This window comes from Paramisgurnus dabryanus, chromosome 10 (genome assembly GCF_030506205.2).
Source record: "Paramisgurnus dabryanus chromosome 10, PD_genome_1.1, whole genome shotgun sequence".
NCBI lineage: Eukaryota > Metazoa > Chordata > Actinopteri > Cypriniformes > Cobitidae > Paramisgurnus > Paramisgurnus dabryanus.
In genome coordinates, this window is record NC_133346.1 from 35,802,229 (window position 1) to 35,815,239 (window position 13,011).

Here is a 13,011-nt window from a genome sequence, read left to right on the forward strand (position 1 = left end):
GTCATGCTAGCTTTATGCTAACTTCATGCTAATCATGCTAGCTTCATGCTTATCATGCTAGCATCATGCTAGCTTCATGCTAATCATGCTAGCATCATGCTAGCTTCATGCTAATCATGTTAGCATCATGTTAGCTTCATGCTAATCATGTTAGCTTCATGCTAATCATGTTAGCATCATGTTAGCTTCATGTTAATCATGCTAGCTTCATGCTAGCTTCATGCTAATCATGATAGCTACATGCTAATCATGCTAGCATCATGCTAGCTACATACTAATCATGCTAGCATCATGCTAGCTTCATGCTAATCATGCTAGCTTCATGCTAGCATCATGCTAGCTTCATGCTAATCATGCTAGCTTCATGCTAGCATCATGCTAGCTTCATGCTAATCATGCTAGCATCATGCTAACATCATGCTAGCTTCATGCTAATCATGCTAACATCATGCTAGCTTCATGCTAATCATGGTACCATCATGCTAGCTTCATGCTAATCATGCTAGCATCATGCTAGCTTCATGCCAATCATGCTAGCTTCATGCTAATCATGGTACCATCATGCTAGCTTCATGGTAATCATGCTAGCATCATGCTAGCTTCATGCTAATCATGCTAGCATCATGCTAGCTTCATGCTAATCATGCTAGCATCATGCTAGCTTCATGCTAATCATGCTAGCATCATGCTAGCTTTATGCTAACTTCATGCTAATCATGCTAGCTTTATGCTAGCATCATGTTAGCTTCATGCTAATCATGCTAGCATCATGCTAGCTTCATGTTAATCATGCTAGCTTCATGTTAGCTTCATGCTAATCATGCTAGCATCATGCTAGCTTCATGCTAATCATGCTTGCATCATGCTAGCTTCATGCTAATCATGCTAGCATCATGCTAGCTTAATGCTAATTATGCTAGCTTTATGCTAACTTCATGCTAATCATGCTAGATTCATGCTAATCATGCTAGCATCATGCTAGCATCATGCTAGCTTCATGCTAATCATGCTAACATCATGCTAGCTTCATGCTAATCATGCTAACATCATGCTAGCTTAATGCTAATCATGCTAACATCATGCTAGCTTAATGCTAATCATGCTAGCATCATGCTAGCTTCATGCTAATCATGTTAGCTTCATGCTAGCTTCATGTTAATCATGTTAGCTTCATGCTAGCTTCATGCTAATCATGTTAGCTTCATACTTAAACATACTAACTGCCAGATAGCCTACTAAACTAAACTTCTGTCAGTCCGTTTTAAACGTTCAGGCTACGCTTTTTCAAGCCAACATAAAGTTTGTCTTCAAACTTTAATATCTAGTTATTATTATTATTCTTCCAACCAAATTTCCGCAATTAATACGGCTCGAACCGTTTAACTTAGAAACTTCATTCAAACTCTCAAACGTGCGGACTATTCGGGAATAGTGTGCTATGACTTTTATAAGCGATCGGGGGTACGGTCTTCGCCCCAGGGGCGAAAAAGCAGCCGAAAAATCCCATAGACTTAACATTGCGACAAACTTTGACGAGTCGTAGCTCAGACCTAGGATTTCACAAAAACTTGTGACTTGCCACATTTAAAGAGGTTGGCAGGCTCTGTAAGAACATACCTCACAATGGGGTGTAAGTTGTACCCCTGGGGTGTAAGAGGTCCCCAAATTTCCCCATAGACTTATAATGGGGCAGGAATCATGCCCATATAAGGAACTAAAAACGTCCCGGATGGGATATCTTTGCAGCGCAGTGTCATAGAGACATGGGGGTGGGCTCATTTTACTCAGGCATCCAATCAGTCCCTTAGGATCCTTATTGAGCTATCAAGCCACGCCCCTAGCAACCATTTTGGGCACCCTAGCAACATCTCCCATAGACTGCCATTATAAAATGCCCAGATGGATATCTTTGCAGCACAGTGTCACAGAGACATGGGGGTGGCGGGTGGGCTCATTTTACTCAGGCATCCAATCAGTCTCTCACCATCCTTATTGAGGTATTAAGCCACGCCCATAGCAACCAAATATGAGCAGCCTAGCAACATAATAAACAAAGCCTCATATCTCTGGATCCGGACATCATAGAGACATGGGGGTTGGGTCTTTGGGTCATATTAGCTTCATGCTAGCTTCATGCTAAGTCATGCTAGCTTCGTGCTAGTTTCATGCTAGCTTTATGCTAATTTCATAATAAATCTTGCTTACTTAATGCTAAATCATGCTAGCTTCATGTTAAATTTTGTTAGCTTCATGCTAAATCATGCTAGCTTCATGCTAATCATGCTAGCATCATGTTAATCATGCTAGCTTCATGCTAATCATGCTAGCTTCATGCTAATCATGCTAACATCATGCTAATCATGCTAACATCATGTTAGCTTCAATGCTAATCATGTTAGCTTCATGCTAATCATGCTAATTTCATGCTAATCATGCTAACATCATGTTAGCTTCATGCTAATCATGCTAGCTTCATGCTAATCATGCTAGCTTCATGCTAATCATGCTAGCTTCATGCTAGCTTCAATGCTAATCATGTTAGCTTCATGCTAATCATGCTAGCTTCATGCTAATCATGCTAGCTTCATGCTAGCTTCAATGCTAATCATGTTAGCTTCATGCTAATCATGCTAGCTTCATGATAATCATGCTAGCATCATGCTAGCTTCATGCTAATCATGCTAGCATCATGCTAGCTTCATGCTAATCATGCTAGCATCATGTTAGCTTCATGCTAATCATGCTAGCATCATGCTAATCATGCTAGCATCATGCTAGCTTCATGCTAATCATGCTAACATCATGCTAGCTTCATGCTAATCATGCTAACATCATGCTAGCTTCATGCTAGCTTCATGCTAATCATGCTAACATCATGCTAACATTGTGCTAGCTTCATACTAATCATGCTAACATCGTGTTAGCTTCATGCTAATCATGCTAGCATCGTGCTAGCTTCATGCTAATCATGCTAGCATCGTGCTAGCTTCATGCTAATCATGCTAGCATCGTGCTAGCTTCATGCTAATCATGCTAGCATCGTGCTAGCTTCATGCTAATCATGCTAACATCGTGCTAACTTCATGCTAATCATGTTAACAGCGTGCTAGCTTAATGCTAATCATGCTAGCATCGTGCTAACTTCATGCTAATCATGCTAGCATCGTGTTAGCTTCATTCTAATCATGCTAACATCGTGCTAGCTTCATGCTAATCATGCTAACATCGTGCTAGCTTCATGTTAATCATGTTAGCATCATGCTAGCTTCATGCTAATCATGCTAGCATCATGCTAGCTTCATGCTAATCATGCTAGCATCATGCTAGCTTCATGCTAGCTTCATGCTAATCATGCTAGCATCATGCTAGCTTCATGCTAATAATGCTAGCATCATGCTAGCTTCATGCTAATCATGCTAGCTTCATGCTAGCTTCATGCTAACATCATGCTAACGTCATGCTGAATCATGATAACTTTTTTAAATCATGCTAGCTTCACACTAAAACATGTCAACAGCCAGGTAAACTACTAGAATAAATTTCTTTTACATTTCTGTCAACAACTTTTTGCATTTTCATGCACTGGTAATTACTTGGGAATTGCATATCTAGTTATTAGTGGTGCTTGCATTTATGCAAGGCATCACTATTACTATTGCTCATACTTATTATTTATAATTATTATTCTTCTTTTTCTGGACACTTTTTCGGCGCGTAACTCGTCCCGCACGGTTTAACGTAGTCCCACGAAAGAGGGCTCAAATCGACCGGATTATTGAGGAGAGGTGTGCTATGACTTTTATAAGGGATCGGGTGCAGGATTTCTGAAAGGGGGGCGAAAAACCACCCGAAAAATCCCATTGACTTAACATTGCGCCCAACTTTGACAGGTCATAGCTCCGCTCGAGGATTTTATAGAAACATGTGGGTTACAACATTTGAAGAGGGTGGTAGGCTCTGTAAGAACATGGATCACAATGGGGTGTAAGTTGTACCCCTGGGGTGTAAGAGGCACCCAAAAATTCCCATTGACTTATAATGGGGCAGGAAACATGCCCATATAAGGGAATAAAACAGTTCCAGATGGGATATCTTTGCTTTACAGTGTCGTAGAGATAAGTGGGTGGGCTCATTTTACTCGGGCATCCAATCAGTCTCTCAGGATCATCCCAAAGCTATTAAGCCACGCCCCTAGCAACAATTTTGGGCACCCTAGCAACATCTCCCATAGACTGCCATTATAAAATGCCCAGATGGATATCTTTGCATCACACTGTCATAGAGACATGGGGGTGGGCTCATTTTACTCAGGCATCCAATCAGTCTCTCAGGATCCTTACATAGGTATTAAGCCACGCCCCTAGCAACCACTTTTGAGCACCCTAGCAACATAAAATTCAAACAGTTATATCTCAGCATCAGAACATCGTAGAGACACGGGGGTTGGACCGTTTGACTCGTGACTCAGAGTGTAATCATTATGGGATGCCATTTTTTTCCCTAGCAACCAAATACAGTACCCTAGCAACAGAGTAAACAAAGCCTTATATCTCCGCATCAGAACATCGTAGAGACACGGGGGCTGGACCGTTTGACTCGTGACTCAGAGTGTAATCATTATGGGATGCCATTTTTTTCCCTAGCAACCAAATACAGTACCCTAGCAACAGAGTAAACAAAGCCTTATATCTCCGCATCAGAACATCGTAGAGACACGGGGGTTGGACCGTTTGACTCGTGACTCGGAGTGTAATCACTAGTGGATGCCATTTTTTCCCTAGCAACCAAATACAGTACCCTAGCAACAGAGTAAACAAAGCCTTATATCTCCGCATCAGAACATCGTAGAGACACGGGGGTTGGACCGTTTGACTCGTGACTCAGAGTGTAATCATTATGGGATGCCAATTTTTTCCCTAGCAACCAAATACAGTACCCTAGCAACAGAGTAAACAAAGCCTTATATCTCCGCACCAGAACATCGTAGAGACACGGGGCTTGGACCGTTTGACTAGTGACTCAGAGTGTAATCATTATGGGATGCCAATTTTTTCCCTAGCAACCAAATACAGTACCCTAGCAACAGTGTAAACAAAGCCTTATATCTCCGCATCAGAACATCGTAGAGACACGGGGGTTGGACCGTTTGACTCGTGACTCGGAGTGTAATCATTATGGGATGCCAATTTTTTCCCTAGCAACCAAATACAGTACCCTAGCAACAGAGTAAACAAAGCCTTATATCTCCGCATCAGAACATCGTAGAGACACGGGGGTTGGACCGTTTGACTCGTGACTCAGAGTGTAATCATTATGGGATGCCATTTTTTTCCCTAGCAACCAAATACAGTACCCTAGCAACAGAGTAAACAAAGCCTTATATCTCCGCATCAGAACATCGTAGAGACACGGGGGCTGGACCGTTTGACTCGTGAATCAGAGTGTAATCACTAGTGGATGCCAATTTTTTCCCTAGCAACCAAATACAGTACCCTAGCAACAGTGTAAACAAAGCCTTATTTCTCCGCATCAGAACATCGTAGAGACACGGGGGTTGGACCGTTTAACTCGTGACTCTGAGTGTAATCACTAGTGGATGCCAAATTTTTCCATAGCAACCAAATACAGTACCCTAGCAACCGCATAAACAAAGCCTCATATCTCTGCATCAAAACCTCATAGAGACACGGGGGTTGGACCGTTTGACTCGTGACTCAGAGTGTAATCATTATGGGATGCCATTTTTTTCCTTAGCAACCAAATACAGTACCCTAGCAACAGAGTAAACAAAGCCTTATATCTCCGCATCAGAACATCGTAGAGACACGGGGGTTGGACCGTTTGACTCGTGAATCAGAGTGTAATCACTAGTGGATGCCAATTTTTTCCCTAGCAACCAAATACAGTACCCTAGCAACAGTGTAAACAAAGCCTTATTTCTCCGCATCAGAACATCGTAGAGACACGGGGGTTGGACCGTTTAACTCGTGACTCTGAGTGTAATCACTAGTGGATGCCAAATTTTTCCATAGCAACCAAATACAGTACCCTAGCAACCGCATAAACAAAGCCTCATATCTCTGCATCAAAACCTCATAGAGACACGGGGGTTGGAACGTTTTACTTTTGGGTTGGAGTATAATCATATATTGTCCCGAGGATTTTGCCACGGCAAGCACCACTTCACATTTTCTTCAGGAAATGTACCTATCTAGTTATTATTATTATTATTATTATTCTTCCAACCAAATTTCCGCAATTAATACGGCTCGAACCGTTTAACTTAGAAACTTCATTCAAACTCTCAAACGTGCGGACTATTCGGGAATAGTGTGCTATGACTTTTATAAGCAATCGGGGGTACGGTCTACGCCCCAGGGGCGAAAAAGCAGCCGAAAAATCCCATAGACTTAACATTGCGACAAACTTTGACGAGTCGTAGCTCAGACCTAGGATTTCACAGAAACTTGTGACTTGCCACATTTGAAGAGGCTGGCAGGCTCTGTAAGAACATACCTCACAATGGGGTGTAAGTTGTACCCCTGGGGTGTAAGAGGTCCCCAAATTTCCCCATAGACTTATAATGGGGCAGGAATCATGCCCATATAAGGAACTAAAAACGTCCCGGATGGGATATCTTTGCAGCGCAGTGTCATAGAGACATGGGGGTGGGCTCATTTTACTCAGGCATCCAATCAGTCCCTTAGGATCCTTATTCAGCTATCAAGCCACGCCCCTAGCAACCATTTTGGGCACCCTAGCAACATCTCCCATAGACTGCCATTATAAAATGCCCAGATGGATATCTTTGCAGCACAGTGTCACAGAGACATGGGGGTGGGCTCATTTTACTCAGGCATCCAATCAGTCTCTCACCATCCTTATTGAGGTATTAAGCCACGCCCCTAGCAACCAAATATGAGCAGCCTAGCAACATAATAAACAAAGCCTTATATCTCTGGATCCGGACATCATAGAGACATGGGGGTCGGATCTTTGGGTCATATTAGCTTCATGCTAGCTTCATGCTAAGTCATGCTAGCTTCGTGCTAGTTTCATGCTAGCTTTATGCTAATTTTATAATAAATCTTGCTAACTTAATGTTAAATCATGCTAGCTTCATGTTAAATCTTGTTAGCTTCATGCTAAATCATGCTAGCTTCATGCTAATCATGCTAGCATCATCTTAATCATGCTAGCATCATGCTAATAATGCTAGGATCATGCTAATTTCATGCTAAATTCATGCTAACTTCATGGTAATCATGTTAGCATCATGCTAGCTTCATGCAAATTATGCTAGCTTCATGCTAATCATACTAACATCATGTTAGCTTTATGCTAATCATGATAACATCATGCTAGCTTCATGCTAATCATACTAGCATCGTGTTAGCTTCATGCTAACATCATGCTAATCATGCTAGCATCATGCTAATCATGTTAGCATCATGCTAGCTTCATGCTAATCATGCTAACATCATGCTAGCTTCATGCTAATCATGCTAGCATCATGCTAGCTTCATGCTAATCATGCTAACATCGTGCTAGCTTCATGCTAATCATGCTAGCATCGTGCTAGCTTCATGCTAATCATGCTAGCATCGTGCTAGCTTCATGCCAAACAATGCTAGCATCGTGCTAGCTTCATGCTAATCATGCTAGCATCGTGCTAGCTTCATGCTAATCATGCTAGCATCGTGCTAGCTTCATGCTAATCATGCTAGCATCGTGCTAGCTTCATGCTAATCATGCTAGCTTCATGCTAGTCATGCTAGCATCGTGCTAGCTTCATGCTAATCATGCTAGCATCGTGCTAGCTTCATGCTAATCATGCTAACATCGTGCTAGCTTCATGCTAATCATGTTAGCATCGTGCTAGCTTCATGCTAATCATGCTAACATCGTGCTAACGTCATGCTGAATCATGCTAATCATGCTAGCATCATATTTCATCATGATAACTTTTTTAAATCATGCTAACATCATGCTAACGTCATGCTGAATCATGCTAATCATGCTAGCATCATATTTCATCATGATAACTTTTTTAAATCATGCTAGCTTCACACTAAAACATGTCAACAGCCAGGTAAACTACTAGACTAAATTTCTTTTACATTTCTGTCAATCAGCTTTTTGCATTTTCATGCACTGGTAATTCCTTGGGAATTGCATATCTAGTTCTATCTTGACATGCACATGATGTTCATTTTGGTCCCATTTGATTCCCTCTCTTGCGCACAGTTGCTGTCGTCGGTCTCACTTTCAGCCTCCTTCCTATTACGAGGTGTTACTGTAAAAAATGCGCCACACATGGCATTTTAAAAACCGGATGGTTTATTTATAGTTCGAATACGGATATTTCACGTCATGTTCGAATGCATATTCGAATATCGAATAAAAAGTGACAGCCCTAACGCCTAACACATATTTTAAAATGACGAACCACACACATGACGGGCTACATACATGTTGGAATGAGCTTCGCATTGCATTGTGCGCCCTCGGAAAATAAGTCATTGTCCGCCACTGGTCCTGGTTCTTCAATGCTTAATAATGGCATTGACTGGGCATCAATGTTTTGAAGTTCCAAAAGTGCATCCATTCATCATTAAAGTGATCCATATATAACCCAGTGGGTCTTCTGATGCAAAATGATAGGCTTGTGAGAAAAACTTTATATTTTAAGCTTTAAGCAAGTTACGATGTATATGTAATGTAAACAGACTACAACAACTCAATCGCATTGTTTCTCACGTGTCTCTACTGCGTTTCATCACAATTCACATTACGACTAGTCATGAGATGCATAACATCCAATGCGATAACACGTGCCGCCATATTTAAATTGTCTTTTTAACTTTGTAAATGTCTTGTCTCTATCATAAAAAGCTATAAATATGAATAGTTTTTCTCACAAACGTATTGTTTCGCTTCGGAAGACATTTATTAATCCACTGGGTTACATATGGATTACTTTAATGATGGATGGATAAACATTGAGCTTTGAAAAACATTGATCCCAGTCAATGACATTATAAAGCAAAAATATAAATACAATATATAAATGTAAAGAACCAGGAAATGATTTAATATAACTCTGATTGTGTTCTGTAAAAAAGTAATAATCAGTCAATTTTCATTTTGGTGGGAGGAGTAATCCTTTAACTCATTCGAGTCATCAGACAGTCATCTTGTTGCTTTGACTGAATTCAGTTACAGATCAAAATCCCTGGTGGTAATTCAACACTGCTCAGTCTTATCTATTTAGGTACACTGACGATCCTGAAGGTGTGTTTAACATTAATAAAATAATAAAGTAATGCATAAAGTGATAATTGAACATTACTGATGATGTGTGCTGTTAACAAGCAGAAGGGTAAAGATAAACTAAAACAAAGACGTCAAAGCAACAAGATGACTTGGTTCAGACAACTCAACCCTTTTAAAATGTCTTTTATTTAACAGTGCATTTTATCCTTTATCTTAGACAAAGCAGACCATGTTATTTTCATTTAATACATTCTGGAACAAATCTGGGTCCACTTATCATTTCTACTTACAAATGAACATTTCTGTTCTGCTCCGTTTACAGTGTTTGGGTGAGATCTAGACCGAGGACTAAGGCGTATACTAGGACAGAACTAAGTGTTGTGGCCCACAGGTGAGACAAACTTTGCTACTTGGTATCTGTTAGACACGATACATTGAAGAAGGGCCCATTCATATTATACTTAAACTTGGTCCAGGACCATTTGATTTTTGGTTCATTCACACTGCCAATGATTTTCCGGAATCTGTGTTTATGCCGTAAAGACACATGATGTGTTTAAAGTCCTGCACTTGATAGGTTTTATCCACAGTGTCTGAGGGTTTGTTATTATTGGTTATTTCTCTCTGCAGAAGACTGCATTTTTGTTTATGATAAGACTATAATGGAGTGCGTGATGCGCTGTTCTAGTATGCACATGAATTAACCCAATTTCAAAGTGGATTTTTGAAACTCCCTGAACTCTGTTCTAGTCCAGTTTGCAGACATTTCTCATTGTGAATGTAAATGTTCATTTAAACCCCTGTTTTAAAGAGCTGAACGGTATATCTTGTTGTGATGACGCACATGTATTTTGTTTAATATAAGCTCATGTGAGCGCCTGATGCGCTAGAACTGTTATGCTGCTAAATGATCTCTGCTTCAGCGTGGATAGTGACAAGCTCCCTGATCTCTGCTGCAGTCCAGTTTGCCGACCTTTGTAAAACCCTTGTTTTAAAGAGCTGAACCATAACTTCAAAACTACGCCATTGTTTTTGCGTCTCATTCACAAAGAGGGCTTTCCAGGTATCTTACGGTAATGTTACTAGGTCCTCTTTCCTGGAACAATCTCAGAACATCTTTGCGTTCACACAAATGCCTGTCTGCCAATTTTACGGATATTTTCTGGGACCAAAGTGCTGTGTGAATAAGGTTATACTTTACTCGATTACATGAACACTGATGCAAGCACTTGTTCAACACAGTTTGGTGGTAAGCAAGTGGGTGACTGTTATCTTTAGATATCTCTAACAATAAAATGTATAATTTTCAAGACATTTGCATTAATTCCTCCTATAGCACTCATTTTAAGAATACTTGAGGATGCAAAGAAGAATTAACACTGTTTATAATGCACAGCCAGACATTCAGGAATGCAACAACATAGTAGACCAGATGTTTTATATGCTTACATAAAGTACTGTATGCTTTGTGGGTCCACTTTTTGATTATCTATCCAATATACACGATTGTTCATGTTTGCCATAGGCACCTAAATTTAAATATAAAAATGTGATCGTATGATTAATAATTTTTTGTTGGATGTTTCCATTTAGGTGATCCTAAAGCAACAAAGAGGAACCATGGAGAGGAAGAAGTGGTGTCCAGATGTTTAAAAGGCGGTGTTCGGGACAGGAAGCAAAGGCAACAAAGAGGAACCTCTAAGGTTTAAAGGCACTGCTTGCAGAGACGAGTGCAGAAAACAAAGACAGAAGACCTGTCGAGAATGTTTAATGATTAAATGTTTTTGTTATGTACATGCACATTATTATTTACAATATATTTCTAAGATACATAAATATGTGACCTTGTATATGAAATCCAGGCTACTGTCTTAACATCTTATGACATCTAAAGTTTGAATTTACTGATTTAACATTGAGTTCAGTCTTTGGCATGACCTTACTCAGTCAGTATTGAATATGTCAAGATTATATTTTCAGAGAATGTTTTCTGAATTGTGTAGGATGATTTTATGTAGAAAACAGTAAGTCACAAAGAAATACTTTGCTGGGTTTTCACAGGCCGTGTCCCATTTGTACAACATATGTGAATTATCTTGAGACTAAAACTTCTGAAATCCAAACTGTTATATTTTAGCATTTCAAATGCAGCCACCCTTTGCCTAGAATTTGAAATATATACCCTTGGGTTTTTCAGTAATTTTTTGACATCTCACCCTGAGATATTTTTAAAGAAATTTCTATGTATTATGGGCTTGAATTACTTGTTTATTTTATCATTTTGTCCAAGTAATTTGAAAAAAGTTTTAAATTAAATTTTAGTTCTCAATTGAAATAAATGTATATGTTGAGACTATATTTTTGTCCACAAACGTAATTGAATCATATACTTTAAGAGTATATTATTTTGAAGGGTATAAGAAATATTTTAGTTAAGTGTAAGTAAAACGTTTACACAGTAGTATAGCAGTGTATAATAGTTACAGAATATATAATTTATGTGTGACACATCTAAATATTCTGTTACTGATTTATCCAAGTTGTTTATGTGTTATATTTGTCAAATGAATAAATTTGCAACGGTTATTGACAGTGGTGTACTTGTTTTTAGTTATTATTGCCAAGAAGCACATTATTCTGCATAAGTGTGAATGAATAAAGGTTTAATTTAATAAATAAATGCACGGTAAAGCCCGTGCAGAGCGGCTGTAATTGCATCGTTTAAACATCGGCCCGAGGGCATTTGCGACGAGATGCCGACATCTAGACGACATCTTCCCAATGAGCAAACGCTCCCTGAGCGACATCTTGCCGATGGAACTTTGAAAGTCGGCACAACGTCGGCCAGATGTATGTGTGCTGTCTGGGAAGTAATAGAAATCTCCTCCAGCTATCATGTGTGTCACATATGATGTTTTAGTTCTAAGCAGAGTTCTACCATCTTTAGGAAGGAAAGGGAGATGCACCCTAAGTATGCTCAAAAGGGCAGATAAAGCAACCAGTGAAACTCCGAAATTAACAGCCCAGCCAGCCAGTGAAGCAACCAAATCATCACTCTCTGAAATCATATCATCAGGTTGCTCTTCATCAAAAAGTGTCTCTGATGACGACGAGTCAACACTTAGCTCTTCAGGATCTGATGTAACATCTAACTGATCTAATAGGTCCTCAGGATCTGATGTAACATCTACCTGATCCAAGTCCAACTCCTCACTATTCTGAACCCCTTCAAGTGATTCAATAAAACAATTCACTCCTTAGTTTTTTGGATTTGTACTTGTCCATGTCAATAATTTATAGGTAAAAGTCTCACAAAGCAGCATAGACACTCAGGTTCTGTTGGAAAAACAAGGGTGGGGAAACAAAAATACATTCTGATTCATATATACATTAACATTCATTCAGATATTAATCAAAATGGGAAATAACGGAACAGCAGTTAATAGGCAGTCCGAGATGCATATGTCCATTATTTTTCAGACAAAAATTTTTTCAGTTATTTTAGAAAATGTCTTAGATGTTTCAGTTAATCAAATGTTAAGTTACGGGGTCCACGTCCTTCAAGTCCAAAAAATGCAAAAGGCAAAAAATGTATCCTTCCCCAAAGAAATCCAAGCAGCTCCAGGATGATAAACAAAGGCCTTCTGAGGGTTATCTGTGTGGTGTTGTTGTAGAAATATCTGTATTTAAAACTTTATAAATGAAAATAACAAGCTTCCCGTAACGCCGCCATTT

At 39.6% G+C, this 13,011-nt stretch overlaps 1 protein-coding gene across 8 annotated transcripts in view; it reads left to right on the top strand.

Moving 5' to 3' along the window:
• LOC135745955 (uncharacterized) overlaps positions 1-11,866 on the top strand; it is a 605,494-nt gene extending 593,628 nt beyond the window's left edge. For all 8 annotated transcript variants that reach the window (XR_012337822.1, XR_012337823.1, XR_012337828.1 and 5 more), the window contains 2 exons: positions 9,599-9,667; positions 10,870-11,866. The gene's annotated coding sequence lies outside the window, so the exon portion shown is untranslated. The remainder of the gene's footprint in view (positions 1-9,598; positions 9,668-10,869) is intronic.
• Positions 11,867-13,011: the final 1,145 nt, after the last annotated feature.